Below are 22,497 nucleotides of genomic sequence, written 5' to 3'. Positions count from 1 at the left end.
TCCAGTCTTTTTTTTTAACACATCCAGGGATGGTGACTCCACCACCTCCCCAGGCAGGCCATTCCAGAACTTTGACTCTTTCAGTGAAAAACTTTTTCCTAATATCCAGCCTATATTTCCCTTGATGCAGCTTGAGACTGTGACCTCTGGTTCTGCCAGTTGCTGCCTGGTGAAAGAGACCAGCCCCCACCTGACTACAATCACCTTTCAGGAAGTTGTAGAGAGTGATAAGGTCACCTCTGAGTCTCCTTTTCTCTGGGCTAAACAACCCCAGCTCTCTCAGTCATTCCTCATAGGGCTTGTGTTCCAAGCCCCTCACCAGCCTCGTTGCCCTCCTCTGGACACGCTCAAGTGTCTCAATGTCCTTCCTAAACTGAGGGGCCCAGAACTGGACACAGTACTCAAGGTGTGGCCTCACCAGTGCTGAGTATAGGGAAAGGATGACCTCCCTGGTCCTGCTGGCCACACTATTCCTGATACAGGCCAGGATGCCATTGGCCTTCTTGGCCACCAGGGCACACTGCTGGCTCATGTTCAGCTGGCTGTCAACCAGTAGCCCCAAGTCCTTTTCCGCCTGGGCACTGTCCAGCCACACCGTCCCCTGCCTATAATGTTGCAGGGGGTTATTGTGGCCAAAATGCAGGACTTGGCACTTGGATTTATTAAACTTCATCCTGTTAGACTCTTCCCATCCATTCAATGGTTCCAAGTCTCTCTGCAGAGCCCTCCTACCCACCAATAGATCAACACATGATCCTAGCTTAGTGTCGTCCGCAAAATTACTAATGAAAGACTCAATCCCCTCATCCATGTCATCAATAAAAATATTGAACAGAACTGGTCCCAGCACAGACCCCTGAGGGACACCACTGGTGACTGGCTGCCAGCTGGACTCCTGTCTCTGAGCAGCAAGAGAAGCCACAAGTGATGAACTGACCATAACCCACACTCCTTGTCTCCCTGCGCCATTGGTGGGAGGAGGTAGAGCTGGGAAGGAGGGAGGGGTGGGGGGAAGGTGTTTTTAAGGCTTTATTTTACTTGTCATTATTCTGCTGTGATTTTGTTAGTAATAAATTCAATTCATGTCTCTAATTAAAGCCTGTTTTGCCCATCACAGTATTTGATGAGTGATGTCTCCCAGTCCTTATCTCAACTCATGAACCCTTCATTATATTTTCTCTCCCCTGTCTGGCTATGGAGGGGAGTGATAGAGCAGCTTTGATGGGTGCCTGGCATCTGGCCAGCATCAACTCACTACAGCCTACTGCGCTGAATGGAGAAAAAACCCCACAATCTTCTTGTATATACATGTAATTTTGAACTTCAAGATGAGATGATCTTTGCAAATTTTGTGTTTCTGTAAGAAGTAGTTATTAATATGATTTGGGATTAAGGTCTAGCCCCCTACCCAAACATGTTATTTGCAGTATTTATAGTAAAAATAAGCTCAATATGGATGTGACTTGAACTCTACAAGTCACTGGAAAGGCGGACTTCTTCCAAAGAAGGTTTCACATTCTCAGACATTCTATCAAGCAATTAAACATATAACAATAACTCCTGTAGTTTTCCCTATGTTTGCAGATGTAATACAACACATTATTGATTAAGTTATTATATAGTTCTAAATATACATAAAATCTGTAGGCTTTATAACTCTGTCTTTGAATTAGTATGGTCTAAAAAATTTCTGGGGTGAATAATTTTTTAAAGAAATAAGACATAAGGACATAAAAAAGTAAAACCGCCTATAAAAAAAGCATGAGGACTGGGCATTCTATTCCTAAAACTTATTTATAGAGTTTCAGTCAATACTTTGACTCAGTTTCCTTGCTCTGTTCCATCTGGCATCTAAAAAGCAATGGAAGGAATCACACCATAACCATGCTATATTAAGATTGAAAAATGAAACAGAATGGAAATCTTAAATTAAAAGACAAGAAAAATGAAAAACATTTGAAATGGGACCTTCTAGAAGAGGATTTTCTAGAGGATCTAGAAAGTCTTTTTTCAGTCATATATAAATTACATCTAGACAAAACAAATTATCATATAGTGTGCCTCATGCAGTCAGAAAGAATGTTAAGACACATTTACAGTTGAATTTGTTAATGTTTTTTTTTTAAATGTAGAGACCAAAATAAGCAAGGAAGAAAATAAACACTGCACATCAAATCCAGGTATGTTTCACTCCAGTGACTCAACCTGAACAGTCACAAGACATTATTTCTGTAAAGAAACTGATAATGTTAGGGATTGTTCGAAAGTTACTTTATTTTAAACATACCTAATTAATGTGTTCTAAGTCAAGATGACTTTGTATAGGATAACTGTCTCAAATGATGCTTATAAGGCTATTCATGCACATAGAGTTCTATTATGTGACAAAACTTAGTTTTCCTTATTTAGAAGAATGGAAACCAAGTTTCTCAAAATAAGTTTTAATATTAGGTAGCAAAACTCCCAAATATTAAATGCAAAGAAAAATACCCACAAAACAGGTGAGCTTGAAAACCTAAATTATTTAATATAATTTACATCCAATTAAAAAAACTGAAAACCAAATCAGTCCACAAAAGGACACATAAATAATTCTGTAAATGATTCCCTACTCTAGCTGTTAAAAAGAAAATGCTCAATTAAGGAAATAAAAAAGCATTAACACATGAATTTCATTTGCAACTATTATTTGAATTCAAGAAATAAAATTCTAAGACTCATCATAGATCAAACTGAGGCAAATGAAAAACAGACCATGAATAAAGTGCACTGAGATACTGCATTTAAAGCCATATTTAAAAACAAATATTCCTACACACTATTGCCAGCAATCATGCAGAACTCCATTATTAGAAGGGTTCTCCAAAGAAACAGTTGTAAGCAGAGGAACATGATGATGCAAAGCTATGTTCTCTGAACCTTTTTCTTACTTAAAATCAATTTGTCAAGCAATTTAAACTATTAATTTGCAAAACAAAGAAGCAAATCATTGCAGAAAAAAACACCTTGTTTAAAACTTAAGATTGTTAAGAAATATAGATGTATTACTGATGCATATTTGTATATACTGCTAAAGACTATGTTCTGAACAAAACAAATACTTCAAGTATTCTATCAAAATATTAAATCCTCTATCCTGTATATTAGTCAAGTTAAAACAGATTGTAGTGCTTAACAATGTTACCATATGCATTTGTGTTGGAAATAAGTCTACTTACAACTGAGTCTGTATCTGGACACACCCTATAAAAAAAACAAACAAAAAACAATTATAAAATGCACAAATTATTTCAGTCATACAGCTCTTGTAACTTTAATCATTTCAGGTAATTTGAACTATTGCATTTGACCCATTTACCTTTCAAACTCTGGTTAAATTTTTGTTAACATTGAATCACAGAATTGTTGAATGGTTTGGGTTGGAAGGGACCTAAAGATCATCTGGTTCCAACCCCCCTCCCATGGACAGGGACAAGTTTCACTAGACCAGGTTGCTAAGAGCCCCATCCAACCCAGCCCTGAACTTTTCCAGGGATGGGGCAGCCACAACTTCTCTGGGCAACTTGTACCAGTGTCTCACCACCCTCACAGTAAAGAATTTCTTCCTAATATCCAATCAAAACCTACCCTTTTACAATTTAAGCCATTCCTCCTTGTCCTGTCACTATCTGCACTTGCTAAAAGTCCCTCTCCCTCCTTTTTATAAGCTCCCATCAAGTGCTGAAAGGCTACAATTAGGTCACCCTGAAGCTTTCTCTTCTCCAGGCTGAACAATCCTACCACTCTCAGCCTTTTCTCATAGGAGAGGTGATACATCCCTCTAATCATCTTGATGGCCTACTCTGGGCTTGTTCCAACTGGTCCATGTCTTTCCTGTGCTGGGAACCCCAGAGCTGGATGCAGCACTCCAGGTGGGATCTCACCAGAGCAGAGCAGAGGGATAGAATCCCCTCCCTTGACCTGCTGGCCATGCTGTTTTGGATGTAGCCCGGGATATGATTGCCTTTCTGGGCTGCAAGCACACATTTTGGGCTCATGTCCAGCTTCTCATCCACCAACACCCCCAAGTCCTTCTTGGCAGGGCTGCTCTCGATCCGTTCATACCCCAGCCTGTAATGATACTGGGAGTTTTTTACCCAGATGCAGCACCTTGCACTTGGCTGGTTAAATCTCATGAGGTTCCCACATTTGTGGAGACCCTGGGGGGCATCCCCTGGGTTGGGGGGGGACACAAGAAGCTTCCCTCAAGAAGCTATTAAGATTCCATTGGCTCCTATGTCTGTTCCCATGTCCCTGAGCCACTCCCTCCCTATTCCCTGATTGGCCCTTATCGTTGTACTGCCTTGAGACCAGGGTCACCCCCGGGGCCCCTGGAGAGTGAAAGCTGGACCCTCCATGTGTGTGTGCCTGGAACCTGAACATCTTACCAGGCGGCTGAATAAAACATCTGTGGATACCATGCCAAGGCCCTTTTTGCTTCTTTACCCTGGCCTTTACTAGCAGCAATTCAGGCTGCAACACACATTCAACTGAATGACATGTAAATAAAAGAAGCTGAAAGTTTATGCTAAAAACACTGCAGAAGAAAAATTAATAGTAAATGCTGAAAACCAAAAATCACATCATATTGGAAAAAATAATCAAGGGAAGTCCATAGTATCACACTTTATTTTGGATAAATATACTTTAGGAGTCTGGTTTCTAGGGATGATGTGCATAATAAATAAGTCACCAATCCTAATGAAATAGTCCAAACCCAATTGCAAGACATTTTGGACAATAACCAGTTCTTAAGCTGAGAATGAAAATCCAAAAGAGTCAAGATCTGAATCCCTTTGAGAATAGTCCTAATTGTTTTGAGTTTGCCAAGCACAGTTGCAGTCAAGCACCACAAGATGCTGGAAAAAATAATAGAATACTCTTTTTGAAAACACTTTAATAAATTTTTGTCAGCAGAAAAGCAGTAAGTGCAAGCACATTATTCAGAAGTGTTATAATTTTCTGCTATGATTTGAATTTAAGCAGTAATATTTTAAAAAATTAATGATGCTGAATCTCTCACTGATGAATGCAAAAAGCAGAACCAATTACACTTTTAGTACATGGAAATGATTGAGTAGAATACAGGTTCTCTCTAATCTGCACCCTGACAATTAAAGCCCTAAGTACCAGTGTAACTGAACAGCAGTGGTTTTATACAGTCAAGTTGAACATCATTTGTACTTATTAAAAAATAACGGAAAGAAAAAAATCACATTTGAAGCAAACTAAATAATCTTTTCTGAAAGGCTAAATGGGTTAAATGTAAAAACTACAGTGTCTTTTAAAACATATATGAAAACTTGCTAACATGGAAACATTAATATGTAATTGAGTACAGGCTGTTAAGAAATTGGCAGTGAGATGAAGGATCTTGTCTCCTCTGAACAAACCCACACAAAAGAGAACAAGTGGGACCAAGTTTCTAATTTATTTATGTCTTATCTCCCACTGCTGGCTAAGCTGAATTCACAGCAACAGAAACAGCTATTTTAAAAGCAATTTTACAGAACAAAGAGACAACATATTAGATTTCTCTCCAAAAGTATAATGAACAGATGTTATGACATCTGCTTTTAAAAAGCATCTGTACTCAAACAAGATGGCCTTTAGTCCATAAAAGTTTTAAAAAAAGGAAAGATGAGAGGCAAACTACAATCAAAGCAATTCAATTGATAATGAAGATTTTCAAAATTAGTGATCTAATACATCTCAAAAAGTTATGACAGATCTAGTATCACTCAGATGACTGACAGCATCTCACAGGAACTATTTTCAAGATACAAAGCAAATCTCAATAGTCTGCAAATGCTAGTGACATGGAAAATGGGGATATCAGGTTTTAGATTAAGATGCTTTTACATTGCTAGATGCATGATCTTTTAAGATAAAACTAAGTCATGTTTCTACTATAAGGTAACATATTTTAGCAAATGGGGAGTTATCACTGTTTAGCAAGAAATGACACAGAGTCAGTCAGAAGGCTAAGTAGCATAAGCACCTCATTACTGAAACTGCTTCTTTTTATACACTGGTTGATACAGGTGGACCTGATTGGTCATTTAATCAATGCATTTCACCTGGTTGGCTAATTAACAATGATAGTAAAAGGTTTTAAATTCATAACATTCGGGGAATTAGAAAGAAGCTAGACTTAGTGGGGCCCTAGAAAAATGTTAAAAATAGACTCTGAAAATGTTAGGCTTTGTGTTTGCCAGATCATGTGAAATTGCACCTGCGTAAGCAGTATATGATAAATGATATAATTGTTAGATGTGATGATTGTTTAGTAATTAAATATAATTATTGTTTAATCGTAGGAAGAATCATGAGAAACTATGTTAGAAGTTTGAGGGGGGCCATGAAGAGCCCATGCTTAGATGAACTCAATGTATACAATAGAACAATATAAGTTTAATAATTAACATGAAAGTTATATAATGATAGAATATAAAAACCCATGTCAGAGTCAGATTTGGGTTTGTACCCCTGACACCCAGAGCTCTTCAATAAAAGCACCTACATATAATCATTCTCGTGATTATGTGTTTCTGAACGCTAACAACAAGACACCCATTTTTAAACAATCTTACAAGAATAACAAGAAAACAGATATTAGAAAAACATCACCTGCAGGTTGTTTTTAATAATTTGCTATTATTGTTTATCTCCAGCTCCCTAAAGCTTCCCAGGCTGATTCTGGGAAAACTTATCTAGCTTCTCTCTCTCTGACCAGGCTGTCACATCCACAGGGACTCTATAAGGGAATTTGAGGATTGTAGTTAAAAACTAAAACAACCAAGTCATGCAAAGCAGTGATTAGAAAAAGAAGTGAAATCCTTGACAAAACCTGTATAGCAATATATAATACAATACATTGTGTATGGTATTTCCCTGTGTAAAACCATTACTAGGGACAATATCAATATATGTCCACACTTTAAAAACTTGTATTGATAAACTGAAAAGCCTACAAAACATTAGAGTTCTTCTAGGTGTGGAAAGCCTGCCTTACACAAACTCAACAAACTTACAGTCTAATTTAAGAGGAGATTAAGAAAGGACTTGACGTTTATGTGCTGAGAATTTTCTGATGATACGGAGTTCTATCATGTACAGCTGCTAACAAGATCATCAGTTTAAGATAAAATCAGACAAAATTTAGGCTAGCAATAAGATTTTTTAAGAGGTCATAAATATCACAATATTTTACTTAAGCACATAATGGATTCTCTATTATTCAAAAACCCTACATTAAAATGTGATGTTCTAGTTAAATTAGAAGTTATGGATTAATGCAAGAATCCCTGTAAACGCCTATGATGTATTACATAGAAGGTCAGCATCATGCAGTCATACTTAATTCTTTTTGACCTCAGCATCTATTCATTTTTGCATTGTGTATAAATGTAAAACCTAATAATATAAAACAAGTTTCAGTCCAGCTTGCTGAAAGCAAGTAATGCAATTTTCCCATTTCAGACTGACAGCACTAATTTATTTATTCTGATTGACATTATGCCATGAAAAACAAAATTTCTTCTGGAAAGAGACATCCATATGACCTTGCAAAATTAAATAACATTTCTTAGGGAAAAGACTACATTTAGAAAACTATTCAGATCCAGTGGACAGGCATACAAAGGTACAAAGTGTTTCACATAGTATAGAAGCCAGTTTTCAGTCCTCAGTGCCCTTTTCTGTTACAGATCAAGGAAAAACATGATCTCTGAATAAGGACAGCACATTGAATGATACACCTGGGAAGAGCTAATTTGGAGCTTCTTGTCCCTTACTGTGTCCAAAAAGCTACTAATAAGAGCCCTGAATCTTTACTGGGCTAAAGAATCTGCTAAAGAATGGATGGAAGGAGATGCCTGGTTTGCAAGCTGGCTAATAACATGACATCAGATTAGCTTGAGTAATAGTCCATGTGGTAGCAAAATACAATTTATGTAGGAAAAGAAAAGCTGACAGCTACAGAACTCAATCATACAATGGTATTCAATGCTATCAAAATCCCTACTTTGCAATTAAGTAAATGCAAAAGCCCAAATGGCAAATGATTGAATACAATTGTTTGCAGCTCTTTGATACTGCAACAGGTTTTAATCACAAAAGTGTAGTAAATAACTTTTCAAAGAGAATGGATTACTTTTAAAAAGGGAACTAAAACTATTTAAAATTATATTATCAAGTATTTACAACATTTTAATTGAAACATGCTAAACTAAATCATCATCAGAAAAAAATAATTCTTTGTAACAGAATAGTATTTTCAGATTACTGCTCATTAAAATCACACTATATACAACATTTCTCAACATTTACTTCAGCATAATAAATACATAATAAAGTACAGAAGAAAGGGTAGGGGAAAGATTAAATCACAGAAAGAACAGAAATAGAGAGAAATTACACAAAAAAATAACACCTTGGAGCCTAATAGCATTATGACAAAGAGAAGAAAGCAATTGCTTAGAAGCATATCACTATTAAAACCAAACACCAAAAGAAAAATATCTATAAGGCACTTTGTATGTGCAAATAATTAGCATTTCCAGTTCTCAGGTCATTAATTTCAGCACTATATAAAAAACCAAGCCTGGTTTAAAAGAAAAAATTAACAAAGAACATGCTGATGTATACTGACAATATTTCTATATTGCTGTTAAATTGAAAGCTATTTCCTGTCAAATCAAATACTTCTACTGAAAAAACACATTTAAAAATTATGAACAAAATATACTGAAATACAGTGACCATAATTACACATACATAGCATGCTACCAATCCATCTAAGATAGAGTGTGAATATGACAAAGGGTATATCTGGGTGCATTGGGTTTGTGTAGCAAGGTTTTGGTAGTGGAGGGGCTACAAGGGTGGCTTCTGTGAGAAGACACAAGAAGCTGCCCCCATGTCAAACAGAGCCAATGCCAGCCAGCTCCAAGACAGACCTGCTGCTGGCCAAGGTCAAGCCCATCAGCAACAGTGGCAGTGCCGTGGGCAATATATTTAAGAAGAGGGGAAAAAATGTGCAACAGCAACTGTAGCTAGTAAAGAAGAGTGAGAATGTGTGAGAGAAGAAACTGCAGACACCAAGGTCAGTGGAGAAGGGGGAGAAGGTGCTTCAGGTGATGCTTTTGGGGTTTTGCCTTTTTTCTTTTGTATGTTCTCTGTATTCTTCACACATATATTTGTAACTCTCTCACCTATTGTATTAGTAGCTTGTTTTCCCAGTACTTTTCCATGGCCTTTCCCTAAGCAGAAAGACAAAACAAATTCCAGAGCTCTAAGACCTGGGGGGTACAAGGCTCCAGTGCTATTTTGGTTCTTCCTGGGAACCAAGGCCAAGAACAACTCTTCTAGATACATTCTCATGGACAAAGTACAACTAGTGCTGAAGGGGGGGGGGTCCAGAGAAGGGGCTTGACCTGGGGGGGAATTGCATCACCACTTGTCCTCCTAATTGGTGCTTTTTATCAATTATGCTAATTTCCTAAAACCTATAAAAATGTACTCACCCCTGGGGGGGTGAGCTTTTGTGGACATCTTTCCATAACTGCCCCTGAAGGCTTTCAAATAAAGATCCCCTTTTATATTACCTCCTTACTAAAATTATCTCGAGTTTCATTTCCAGGATGGGAAAAAGGCAACACAGGTGCCAAAGCAGAGATTCCCCAGCAGGCTGTGGTGAAGACCATGGCAAAGCAGCTGTGCCCCTGCAGCCCATGGAGGTCCATGGTGAGGCAGAGATCCACCTGCAGCCCGTGGAGGAACCCGATGCCAGTGCAGGTGGATGCCTGAAGGAGTCTGTGACCCTGTGGCAAGCCCGCACTGGAGCAGACTCCTGGCAGGACCTGTGGCCCCGTGGAGAGAGGAGCTCCTGCTGGGGCAGGATTGCTGGCAGGACTTGTGACCCTGCGAGGCACTCATGCTGGAGCAGGCTATGCCTGAAGGAGTGCACCCTGTGGAAGGGGCTCGTGCTGGAGCAGTTTCTGAAGAACTGTAACCCGTGGGAAGTACTCACAGTGGAGAATTTAATGGAGAGCTGTCTCCTATGCTAGAGCAAGGGAAGAGTATGAAAAGTCCTCCCCTTGAGGAGGAAGCAGTGGCAGAAATAACATGTGATGAACTACCATTAACCGCCTGTTGTGGTTTGACACTGGCCAAACACTAGCAGCTTCTAGCAGCTTCTCACAGAAGCCATCTCTGTGGCCCCCCCACTACCAAAAATCAGGCCATGTCAAACCAATACACCCTCAATTTGCCAAGGCAAATAGCTCTGGTGCAGGCACATCCCGCAGCGGAGCAGAGGTTCACAGCAAGCAGGGCAAGTTTCTAGAGCCAGGGGAACTGCAGGAGAGCACCAAGACACACATGGAGCTGACAGGTTGCCCTAGAACAGCTGAATCAGTGTGGGCAGAGTCTGTAGTGACTGTTCAGTGGCAGTCACAGCAGTGACAACCAGAAGCTGCTCCCACTCTCTCATAAATGGCTTATAGGGAGCAGAAGCAACCAGCTCTGTCAACAGGGCATGGGACAGCAGTTTGTGTGGCAGTTTATTGTATTTGCAGGGAATGCCCCAACGAAGGCAGGAATGGTGAATCTGACTGCATGTTCTCAAAAGGCTAATTTATTACTTTATAATACTATATTATACTATACTAAAGAATACAGAAAGGATACTTACTGAATGCTAAAAAGATAATAATGAAAACTCGTGACTCTGGAAAGAGTCTTGACACAGCTTGTCCCTAATTGGCCAATGAGTCAAAACAACTCACACCAGAATCCAATGAAACAATCACCTGTGGGTAAACAATCTCCAAACACATTCTAGACGAGCACAATACAGGAGAAGCAAATGAGATAAGAATTGTTTTCCTTTTCTCTGAGGCTTCTCGGCTTCCCAGGAGAAAAATCCTGGGCGAAGGAATTTTTTCAGAGAATGTGAATGCCACAGCAGTTCATGCAGGCAGAGCTAGCAGGAAGGTCTCCTGTCCAACAGGAGCAGCTAGCAGAGTCAGTAAAGAGACCCAGTAATTGGTGAAGAAGGGCACAGAGATCTTTTCATCCCCAAACTTACTAGCATATGCTCCCTCAGGTATGGTTTTGACATTTCACAGAGCTCATTCCCCTGTAGCAGGAGTCCCTGCACTAGCTGTGTCAGAGGCTTCAACCCAGACAGACCTGATGATAAATGTAGCTCTCCAGGTCTCAGGTTGCTGGGAGTGCCTGATGCCTCTTTGTGAGGCTGGGGCTGACAATAATTTCTTATGCAGAAGGTATGTTGCTGTTGATGAGCTGTGTCACCAGGTGAAGGAACTACAGGAGGAAGTGAACAGACTGTGAAACATCCATGAGAATGAGTGAGAGATTGATAGGTTATTCTCAGAGACGCTACAATCTCAGGACTCTCAACCTCGCCTTGCAGTGGACACGCAGGTGGGCTCAGAACCCTGTCAAGCATTAAGTTAGAGGTCTGTTGAATATGAAGGCTGGAAGCTGACCACTGCCTGTACTAGGAAGAAGGCTCCTCCTTCTGATGCCTTAGGATTTAGTTTTTATATTTTTCAGATCCTTTACTGCTTTAGGGTATAACTCTCAAATTCCATAGTTTGTCGCCTACTGTTCTCCCATTTTATTCAGACAAAACAATCTCTCTAGGCCTGAAACTCAAGGACACCCTACTGTCTCAGGCCCCAAAAAGTATAAACAAGAGTTGGGGGGAGCAAACCGGGGGTATATGACTTCATTACCTGAAGCTGTAATTGGAGGATTAACCCTGATATGTAAATGGACCAAACTTATATCTGTATGAAAAACTCATGACCATTGTCGATCTTGGGTGTAGCCTCTTGGATGCTTCTGACTGCCAAAGGTGTACTTATTGAAGGCCTTTAATAGATACCTGCTTTTATTCTCTTAATCTTGTCTAGCCTCTGTTCCAGTTAGCCACTCCAAGGCATCACTTCTCCTGAAAACTTGAAGATGACAAGTAGGACTGGCAACTTTTACAATAGGTATGAGGCCCTGGAACTAGAAGGACAGTCAACTGATGAGGTGGATGACTGTCTTTCTGAGATAGAAGTACCACCTGGGGCAAGACAGCCTACCCCTCACATCATGACCTCATCTGTTTGAAAAAAAGAAGAGTAGTTGTCATAGGTGACTCCCTTCTAAGGGGAACAGAGGGTCCAATATGCCAACTGGACCTAATCCACAGGGAAGTCTACTGCCTCCCAGGAGCTCAGGTAAGGGACGTTACTAGAAAACTCTCTAGTCTGGTATGGCCCTCTGATTATTAACCATCATTGGTGATGCCAGAATGATTTTTGCTTTGATATTTCCTTCATATATATTTGTAGCTCTATTGCTGTATAGTTATATAGTTCCTAGATAGCCCCCGTACTTTTCCCTACCCTGACAGGCAGAAAGAAAAAACACATTCTAGAGGCTCCAAGCCAGGATGTCCAAGGCCCCTATCCTGTTTTGGTTCTTCCTGGCAGCCAAGGTTGAAACCAGCTCTTTAAGACACATTTTCATAAAAAAAAAGTTTAGTTCCTATCTAAAGAGGGGCTACAATAAGAGGTGGAACCAAAAGAGGGAATTACCTCACTACTTATGTATATAATTGGGGATTTTTGTCAATTATGCTGATTTGCTAAACTTATAAAACTGTATTCACTCCATGCGGGGATGGGCATTTTCCATATCTGCCCCTTGCAGGCCTTCAATAAAGACCAGCCTATATTGCCTCCTATATTAATATTGTCTCAAAAGTGTGTTGTTTTATTTCTAGGTCTTTAAGGCATCATTGGTTCTTTATGTCAGCAGAGATGAGATAACAAAGAGAAGTCCAAGTGTAATCAAAAGGGATTTCAGGGCCTCAGGACGATTGGCTGTAGGATCAGGAAGGCATGAAGTGTTTTTCTTGGTCCTTCCAGTAGCATGGAAGAATATCAAAGGGAACAGGCAGACCCATCAGATCAACACATGGCTCCAAAGCTGGTGTTATTTGAAAATTTTTGGGCTTTTTGACCATGGCATGATCTATATAACACCAGGTCTACTGACACAGGAGCTATCAGGGCCAATTAATAGAGATTTAACTACATTGGAAGGGGGAAAGGGACAAAATCAGGCTTGACAATGATAAGCAATGGGATGGCACACTAAAATTTGAGGGTGTCCTTGTTTAGGGCAAATTTGGGAGAAAACCTCCAAAGGAGGCCCCTCCAGAAAGCAAACCCACATGGACCCTCCCCCCAATTGGTTCAGGAAGAATTCCTCGGAGAGAAGTGGAAAGAACCTGTTTATTTAACAGGCACAGCACCCCCCAGCACACAAAATGAACAATACCAGATGACACCACTCTTTCACCGCTCTGAAAAAAGATGACAAATTCAGAAAGTCTCTCTTGGGGGTGGTCGCTCTGTTATCAGTCCCTCCGGAGCTGGGGCAGCTGCTGCAAGCCACAGGGTGCAAACTCTCGGTGTTTCCCAGGCCCCAGTCCGGAGCAGGTTCAAGTTGGTTCAAAAAAGGAAAGGAGAAACAGTCCAGGAAGAAATTTGGACTGTTTAGCTAAACTAGCTAATGAGCAGAAGCAAGAACAAGCAGAAGCAAAGCAGAAGCAAGAGCAAGAGTGCAAAGTGAAAAGCAAAAGCAAAAAAGCAAAAGCAGCACTATGCACTGCCCCGTCTCTGTGTCCCACCAGCCATGGGGGAGTGGCTGATAAGAAAACCCAAACAAAACTTTCACTCTTCAGAGCCAGTCTTAAGGGCACAGAACATAATATCCAGCATAAACAGAACACATGAATGGGGATACAAGCATCATAACGTCACCCTAGGACAGAGGGGCTGAGTGCCAGTGAAATCCTTCAATCTGCTCCATGAGGTGTCAGCTATGGTGAACCACACTTGAAATCTTTCTGTACCAACATGTACATCATGAGGAACAAGCAAGAGGAGCTTGAAGCCTTGGACCAGTCCCCAAGATATGGCATTGTCTTGTTTTCGAAGACAGGTGTCTGCCGAGGAAGGTGGGAACCTCCCTTGGAATGGAAAAATATGACCCCCTTCCCTCCAAATTATCATAACTTTGAAATTAAGGGGCTTTCAGCAAAGATATAGGAAAAAGAATAACAGTTCTTTACTAGTATATATATGCATAACAAGGTGTGATAGGTTGACACTGGCCAAATGCCAGTGCACCTATTAAAATTTTTTATTCATTTTCCTCTGCTATAGTTAAACTGAGAAGGGGGAAAGAAAACTCATGGGGTCAGATAAGGATTTGGAGAAAACCACTTTAAGGGCAAAACAGGCTTAAAACTTTAAAAGGTATAAAGAAAAATTTATGAACAGAATTAAAAGAGAATAATGAGAACTAAAAATAAACTGTTGGAACACCTTCCCCGCCCCCCCCCCCCCCCCCCCCCCCCCAGCCCTTTTTCCTTGCCACCGACAGTGCAGGGAGACAAAATATGGGATTTTTAGTCAGTTTGTCACTTCTAAAAATCTTTTTTTCAGTTCACTTAGGGAGAGGAGTCTCTTTTGCTTTGCCATGGGGTCTTTCCTAGGGGAAACAGTTCTCTGTGAACTTTTCCAACATGGTTTTAATTTTAATGGGTAACAGTCTGCCCGGAACCTGCTTGCAACATGAAGTTCCTCCCACAGCTTGCAGTCTTCTCATGACTGCTTTTCATGGGCCATTTAGCTTATGGGGTGCAGTTTTTAAGGATGAGCTGTTCTAGTATAAAAGCAAGAATCCTCTTCCTCTATCTCTGAAAGCAAGGGTTCTCTCTCTGTTCAAGCCTCTCACCAGATCACAGCTTTTCAGCATCCACACAATCCAGCACAAGTGCCTTTTTCTCATGGGCTGCAGGTGAATGCTACATCCCCCCATGCACTTCATGAATTACAGGGAAACAGTTTGTTGTATTATAGTCCTCACCACGGCTTGCAGAAGAATCTCAGCTCTGACGGTCGGAGGACTTCCTCCTCCCCCTTCCTCTTGCACCGACCTTAGTGTTGCCATGTTGTTCTCCTCACGTGTCCTCACTTTTTCCTTTTTCCTGACTTGGGAGAGAATTGGTGTTTGTAGGTTTGTTTGTTCTCAAGTTCTATCAATTGAAACAGTTTTTATAGAGTTTTGCAGTGCTGAAAGGTTGATCTTATCCAGGCTCCGCAATCGGGGAATTACTTGCTGGGCTTCTCTCTCTATTGGTCATGTGGTCTCCACTGGCACTGTGCAAGCTGTGCTGGCTTCTGGCTCTGGTCTGTGACTTTTCTTCATATGGGATGCTGAATAAAGAAAAGCTGTAGCCACCACTTTTGTCTTTCTGTCTGCAGCATGGCTGGTTAAAAGTAGCTAAGTAAATAAAGTCCATTGAGAGCCATGTTGAGACAACCGCAACGGTGCAGCACCACCCTGACCCCATGGTTGCTCACGGCACTGGGATGGCCCCCAGTAGCATGGCCAGGTGGCTGCACCAGGACAGGGTCTAGCGGCCCCATCTGGGAAGGGGCCCTGGCCAGCCACACAGAGGACGGGGGCCTGGCCAGCCCCCCCACTCCTCTGTAGAGAGCAGGGAGCAAGAGAGCTTCCCGCGGTTTTTTTTATCATTTTTAAATATGTTATCATAGAGGCATTACCAGCTTTTCTAATTGGCTTAGCAGCATGCCAATTCTCAGAGCTCTCCAGTGGTTGGTTTTGCCAGGCATGGAGGAAGCTGCTAGCAATTCCTCACACAGAATCACTTCCGTGGCTGACTTTTTCCCTCTTCACCAAAAATCAGTTATTGCAAAACCAGCACACAAGGCAAACAAACAACCAACAATGGCAGCAACAGCAAACAATGCCAGAAACCCAACCACGGCCTTCTCTCAGCTTTCAGGCACTTTCCCCTTTGGTGTAGTTATGGTCACAGCCGGCAGGGGTGCTGTTGGCTCCCAGCCAGGCAAGGAAGGTGTGATGATTCCCCCGTGGCTGCAGGGGGCACTGTGGCACAAGCTCAGACACCTCTCTCACGTGGGTAATGATTGGCGCAGCCAGAGGAAGAGATGAAAAAGGGGCTTCCTCTACAACCTCACAGGGGCCACCAGTCCTGCTGCCCCTCTCAATAGCGAAATGAGCTGTAGCAGGAACTTCAGAAGCAGCAAGCTGGAATGGCAGAGGCAAGCAGATACCAGAGTAGCAAACAAAATGTATCAGAAACTCCACAGCTGTAGCAGGAGCTGTAGGGTGTCCCAGCAGGCAGGGAGTGCAGGGCTACAGTGTAGTAAAAAACCCGGAGCAGTGGCAGAGAAAAGGTGGGGCTGGGCAGCAGCAGCTGGGCTCCTGAAGGCATCCTGGGACAGGCTCCCTCAGAGGGGTAGGGGTGGCTCAGGTTTCTGGGTTTTCCCCTGAGGCACCCGAGTAGATGGTGATGGTCCTTTCTAGTGGGGTAGGGTGTTAATAAGGTCCCAGTCCAACAGCTGCTCTTATGAGTAAAGGCTGACCCACAGTACAGAAGAAGCAGTACAGGACTGGGCTCCGGTGGTGACAGTGAATTCTCCCCACAGTAAGCAACAGCTTGACCGTCCTCCTCCCATGCCGATGCCGAGAGTGAGAGAGCTAGAGTAGCTGAGCCCAGCCTCTTCCCCCCAGCCAAAAAACTCTCAGTATCTCTGCCCTTCCCAAGAGAATGTCCCTCAGCTACCATAGTTCAGCCAGCTGCACTCTTCCCCCTCCTCCTTGGCTATATCTTTTATCTCTCTTAAGTGTTGGTAGTTATTGTCTTTTAGCAACAAATGGGAGAAAATTCCCTAGGAGAAAGAAAAGGAAAAATCCTAACCCCCAACAGGCATCCTTGGCATAAGTGAAACCTGGTGGGATGAGTCCTGTGACTGATGCGCCCTGATGGACCTTTATAGGCTTTTCAAGAGGAATGGGCAGGCTAGGTGAGGGGTTGGTATTGTATGTACTGGAGGGGCTGGAATGTAGGTAGCTTGCAGTTGGCAATAGCACAGTTGAGAGCCTCTGGGTAAGAATCAAGGGACAAACAAATAATGTGGATGTCATCCTGGGAGTCTATTATAGACTTCCTAGCCAGGACAATGATGATGATGAATTATTCTTTAAGAAACTAAGGGACACCTCCAAATCAACAGCCCTTGTGCTTATAGGGGGCTTCTACTTGCCAGATATTTACTGGGAACACCACACAGCTAGTACAACCCAGGCCAGAAGATTCCTGAAACACCTGGATGATAACTTCATGGTACAGGTACTAAGGGAGATGACAAGGAAAGGTGACTTCCTTGATTTGTTGCTTGTTAATAGAGAAGGTCACATGAGTGGTGATTGGCAACTGTCTTGGCCACAGCAACCACAAGGCGATCAAGTTTAAAATCTCTGGTTACAGGAGGAAAAGTGCCAGCAAAACTTCAAATCTGGACATGAGGAGAGAAGACTTCAGGCTGCTCAAGGAATTAATGAGTAAGGTCTCCTGGGAAAATGTTTTTGCAGATGCTGGGGTCCCTCAGTGCTGGTCACTTTTTAAGCACCAACTCCTAAGGGCACAGGAGCAGGCAATTACCAAATGTATGAAGTCAAGCAGGAGAGGCAGATGGCCAGCTTGGCTGAGCAGGGATCTTCTTCTGGAGCTAAGGCAAAAAAACCCCCAGTATATGGCCAGTGGAAGAAAGGTCAGGTGACATGGAAGGAATACAGAGATGTTGCTTGCCACTCTGGGGAGAAAATTTGTGTGGCTAAAGCTCAACTGGAGTTGAAGCTGGGCAGAAATGTGGCAGACAATAAAAAGAGCTTTTTATAAATACATGAGTAGCAAAGGGCAGTGTAGAAATAACATCACCCCATTACAGGATGAGGATGGTCACCTCACAAACAGGGAGAGAGACCAAGCAGAGGTGTTTAATGCTTTCTTTGCTTTGCTCTTCAACACTGATGATGGGCTCTGGGGGTCTCAGAGCCTTGAGCTGGAGGACTATGGCTGTGAGAATGATAAAACTACCAGATGACCCTGAACTTGTGAGGGATCTGCTGCTTCATCTGTATCCCTATATGTCTATGGTGCTTAATAGGATTCATCCCAGGCTACTCAAAGAGCTGGCTGATGTCATTGTGAGACCTCTCTCAATGATTTTTGAATAGTCTTAGGAATCTGGAGAGGTCCCAGTGGACTGGAAGCTGGCAAACATTGTCCCAATTTTCAAGAAAGGCAAGAAGTCTGACCCTGGAAACTACAGGCCTGTCAGTCTCAATTCTGCACCTGGTAAAATTATGGAGAAGATTATTCTGGGAGTGTCCTGGGTACAGAGACAAGGGGGTGAAGTTTTTAGTGCTGTCTATTTGATACCACTCACATCACCACTGGAGCCTGTGGTTTCTGCAGGAAAAAAAAACGAGGCTGGAAACAAAATTCATCATATTTTGCTGAGCTTGCTTCAGAGAGGATGTGGGACCAGGATTGCTGTCGCTGCTGCCATGCTGTCGCCACCACCCTGGAGAGACAGCCCCCCCATCCACACTGCTGTCACTACTACCCTGGAGAGAGCCCCTGCAGTGAGGCCCAAGCCCTGCGAGGCAGTGAAAAGTCAGCATTTCATCATCACAACTCCTTATTCGGACAAACTAGCTTTCCAGGTTTTGTTTTGTCCCTGCTTTCCACTGCTTTTGGGGGGATGGGGGGATGGGGGGAGGGAAGTTAAGCCTCAATAGTCTTCCTGATATATTGTTTTTTGCTGTTTCCAAATACCATGTAGCCCCAGCCCAGGGCCAGTCACCATTTTGCCATTATCTAGGAAACCACACTGGGCACTGTCTTCAGGAAGCACTTTTGTTTGTTTGGTGGTGAATACACTTTTGTGTGTAAGACTCTCTTTTGTACATTCTTTTATTAATATTGTTGTGGTTATTGTGATTTTTTCAGTAAACTGTGATTCCAACTTATAGCCTCTCTTAGTGTTCCCCCATTTTCAGAAGGGGCAGGGGGAAAAGGGAACAGCTTGAGTGGGTTTAATTTTCTAGCTGGGTTTTAAACCAGCACAGGGAGCTACTGAAAAACACCTGAGGGACAATAGTCATTGGTCACAGCCAACACAGCCTCATGAGGGGAAAGTCCTGTTGGTTAAACCTAGTTTATTTTTATGATAAGGTAACCCACCTCTAGTTGATCAAGGGAAGCCAGCTGATGTCATCTTTTGAGATTTCAGTAAAGCTTTCAATACTGTCGCTCACAGGATCTGTCTGGACAAAATGTCCAGCATTCAGCTGGATAAACATGTCATGCAGTGGGTGAGTAACTGGCTCACAGCTTGAGCACAAAGGATTATACTGAGTGGGGTTACATCAGGCTGGTGACCTGGGTGGGGTTCCGCAGGACTCCCTCTTAGTGCTGGTTCTCTTCAACATCTTTATAAATGACTTGGACATAGGACTTGAAAGTATACTGAGATGATACTAAATTGGGAGGAGCTGTTGACTCCCTTGAAGGCAGACGCATGGCAGAAAGACCTAGACAAATTAAGAGGACTGGGCAATAACCAACCATATGAAGTTTAACAAAGTCAAGTGGCAGATTATGCACCTGAGATGGAGTAATCCTGGTTGTGTGTATAGACTCGGGAATGAGAGGCTGGAAAGCAGCACCGTGGAAAGGGACCTGGGGTTCCTGGTCAACAGCAAATTGAATATGAGTCAGCAGTGCCCTGGCAGCCAGGAGGGCCAACCATGTCCTGGGGTGCATCTGGCACATCATCACCAGCCACTTGAGGGAGGTGATTGTCCTGCTTTACGCTGCATTGATGCAGCCTCACCTCAAGTACTGTGTGCAGTTTTAGGTGCCACAATATAAGAAATATATAAAGCTGTTAGAGAACATCCAAAGGAGGGCCATGAAGATGGTGAAGGGCCTAGAGGGAAAGTGTCTTATGTGACCTAGTGTAGCAGGGCATCTCAACCCCCAAAGAGCTTATCTGTTATCAGATAACTCAAACAGGACAAGCTGTCTTGTAGTGAGTTATTTTGGCACCATGGGGTTAACATTGGTCTGGCATCTCCAAACTGCCAAAGTGAGATCTGGCAAGATAAGCTGGATTTTTGACTGACTGACATCCATTCTCTTTAAAACTATCAAAGCAACACCAAACTTTCACAAAGCAGAAATCTTCTACACGTTCCCTGGAAATGTGTGGAGTTTCTCCCCTGAGCAGGGATGCCTGCTTTGCGGTTACTCCCCAGGAGGTTAAGTGAAAGGGCTCTGTGTACATTATCATCATTTCAGTGGTAAGTTACATTTGACTCCTAATCAATACTATTTCTTTTGCTAGCTTTAATATAGGTACCTATGACGGCAACAGCTGGTCTGTGGGCCATACTGAGAGGAGGAGGGATTTGGCTACAGAGAGTGGATGCCAGACAATCCCTGACAAAAATGTAAGCAGGTAGCTATTGGCCAGTGAGCTGGGTGGTAACCAAATCATAGCCAATCAGGTTTGAATGTGTAGTCTTTTGAATAGCCTATATAAAAGCTGTGCACACCATTAAAACTCTCTCTGCTGCATGAACTCTGATGTTACATCATCTCTCCATCTCCCCCGACCATGACATTTGATGCATCCCGACATGATAACCAAGCCACAAGAAAAAAAAGGAGACAGAGCACCAGAGAGGGACAACCGAGAGCTGTGAGGAAAATACAGTCAGAGCTGCAAAAGAAAAGTGGCCAGAGCTGTGAGAGAAAAACAGCCTGGAGAGCTGCCGACAGCCAAGGAGGTGTGATCGTCCAGATGAGGACATAAAAAGGGTGAACCACTGCTGGGGACATGGGTAGTCAAATTTCAGCAGAGGACAAAGCTATAGTGAATATTTGGACTCTGATCTTAAGTAAAAGAAGGGTTGAGCATGATGAAGAAGCTCTAGAGACTTTACTACAGTTTTGCAGGAGCCAAGATGTAGAAATTAATACAGATGCCGCCTTTAGTGTTAAAATCTGGGAACAAGTCAGCCAATTGATTTTTGACTCTGCCTCTAGAGGCAACGAAATTGCTATAAGTGTTTTAACTACCTGGAAGATATTGATGGATATGTTAAAATTAATAAAAGCTGAAAGAAACACAAAAGCAGCTGCAAAAATGCAAGCACCACTCACCCAAAATGGCAGACACCATGTGGTGCAGGAGCTGCCTGCTCAAGATGGGTACAGCCCGCCAAAACATCATGGGACGGTGGAGACCGGGGGGCAGTCCACAGGGAAAAATATGCTGCACCAGGCACGCTGGAGGAGCAGCTAGAGGGGGGGAGCTCCCTAGCCCCACAGTGCCAGCGTGACACGTTATCAGGGCTGGACCCCCCCCACACCATGGGTGCTGGATGCATCTGCACAGCCCATGCAGTGACTGCTGAGCTGCTGGCAGCAGAGGCACCTGCACAGTGGCGAGGGTCACCCCAGCCATGCCTGCCAGAACCTGGAAGAGTGCCAGAACCCGGAAGTATGCTGGAACCCAGAAGCTAAGCAGCTCCCAAACCCAGAAGTGCTGGCAGTGCACAGCTGGAGCCTGCTGCCGCATTGCACTGTGTCCCACTGCACCTGCAGCCAAGGCTTGAACAGCCTGAGGGACCCATATCACTAATGGATATGTGAGACCTCCACAGAGGGAACCCAAGCTACCGCCCTTCTGCCGACCCCCAAGACGAAGCCTCTGCCGCACTGCCAGTACCAGCTCCATCCCTGCTCTTGTCGGATACCACCCCTGCACATGATCCGGTTAGCTTCTGGAAGGAGGTAAAATGGATAGTGGTTGTAAGTGGGGATATTGAGGGGGCCGGCCGAATTTCTGTGCCTGTGCCTTGGCTATCATCGGAGGACTGGCAGAAAGAGGGCGGGACAATTGCAGCATTCCCAGTCCTGTGAGGTAGTAAGACCGCACTTGATAGACATATCCCTTTTAATTAGCAAGTCCTCTCCGAGCTACGCCAATTGGCTACTAAACATGGACTGGGGTCTCCTGCAGTTGCAAATATGCTTCGGTTTATAACTGCCAGTGAATGAACTCCTTTGGACAGGAAGCAAATTGCTAAATTCCTCTGTACTCCAGTGCAATACATGATGTTTGAATCCATCTGGAGATGTTATGCAGAAGAGCAGGGACTGCGAAATTCAGAGGTTTCACAGCAAGACTCATGCTTTGGGGCAGGGTTTTTCCAACTCATGGGACTGGCCCCCATTGAAAGTCCACAAATGCAAACACGTTTAAATCCCTCAATATTAGCACAGGCAAGAGACTTAGGAATGTGAGCCCTGATGAAAATTGCAAATATGTCTGTTCCAATGCAAAGGTATTCAAGCATAAAACAAGGCCCCAAGAAATTATATATGCCATTCATAGAACATTTACAAGATGCTATGGAAAAGCAAACAACAAACAGTGATGCAAGGAATCAATT

At 42.9% G+C, this 22,497-nt stretch overlaps 1 pseudogene; it reads right to left on the bottom strand.

The window, feature by feature from the left end:
- The window catches only part of LOC129132401 (F-BAR domain only protein 2-like), a 194,243-nt pseudogene that overhangs the window by 68,389 nt on the left and 103,357 nt on the right, over nt 1-22,497 (bottom strand).

Source organism: Agelaius phoeniceus, chromosome W (genome assembly GCF_051311805.1).
Source record: "Agelaius phoeniceus isolate bAgePho1 chromosome W, bAgePho1.hap1, whole genome shotgun sequence".
NCBI classification, from domain to species: domain Eukaryota; kingdom Metazoa; phylum Chordata; class Aves; order Passeriformes; family Icteridae; genus Agelaius; species Agelaius phoeniceus.
The sequence above is the reverse complement of the archived record's forward strand: the minus strand, read 5'-3'. Positions and strand labels throughout refer to the sequence as shown.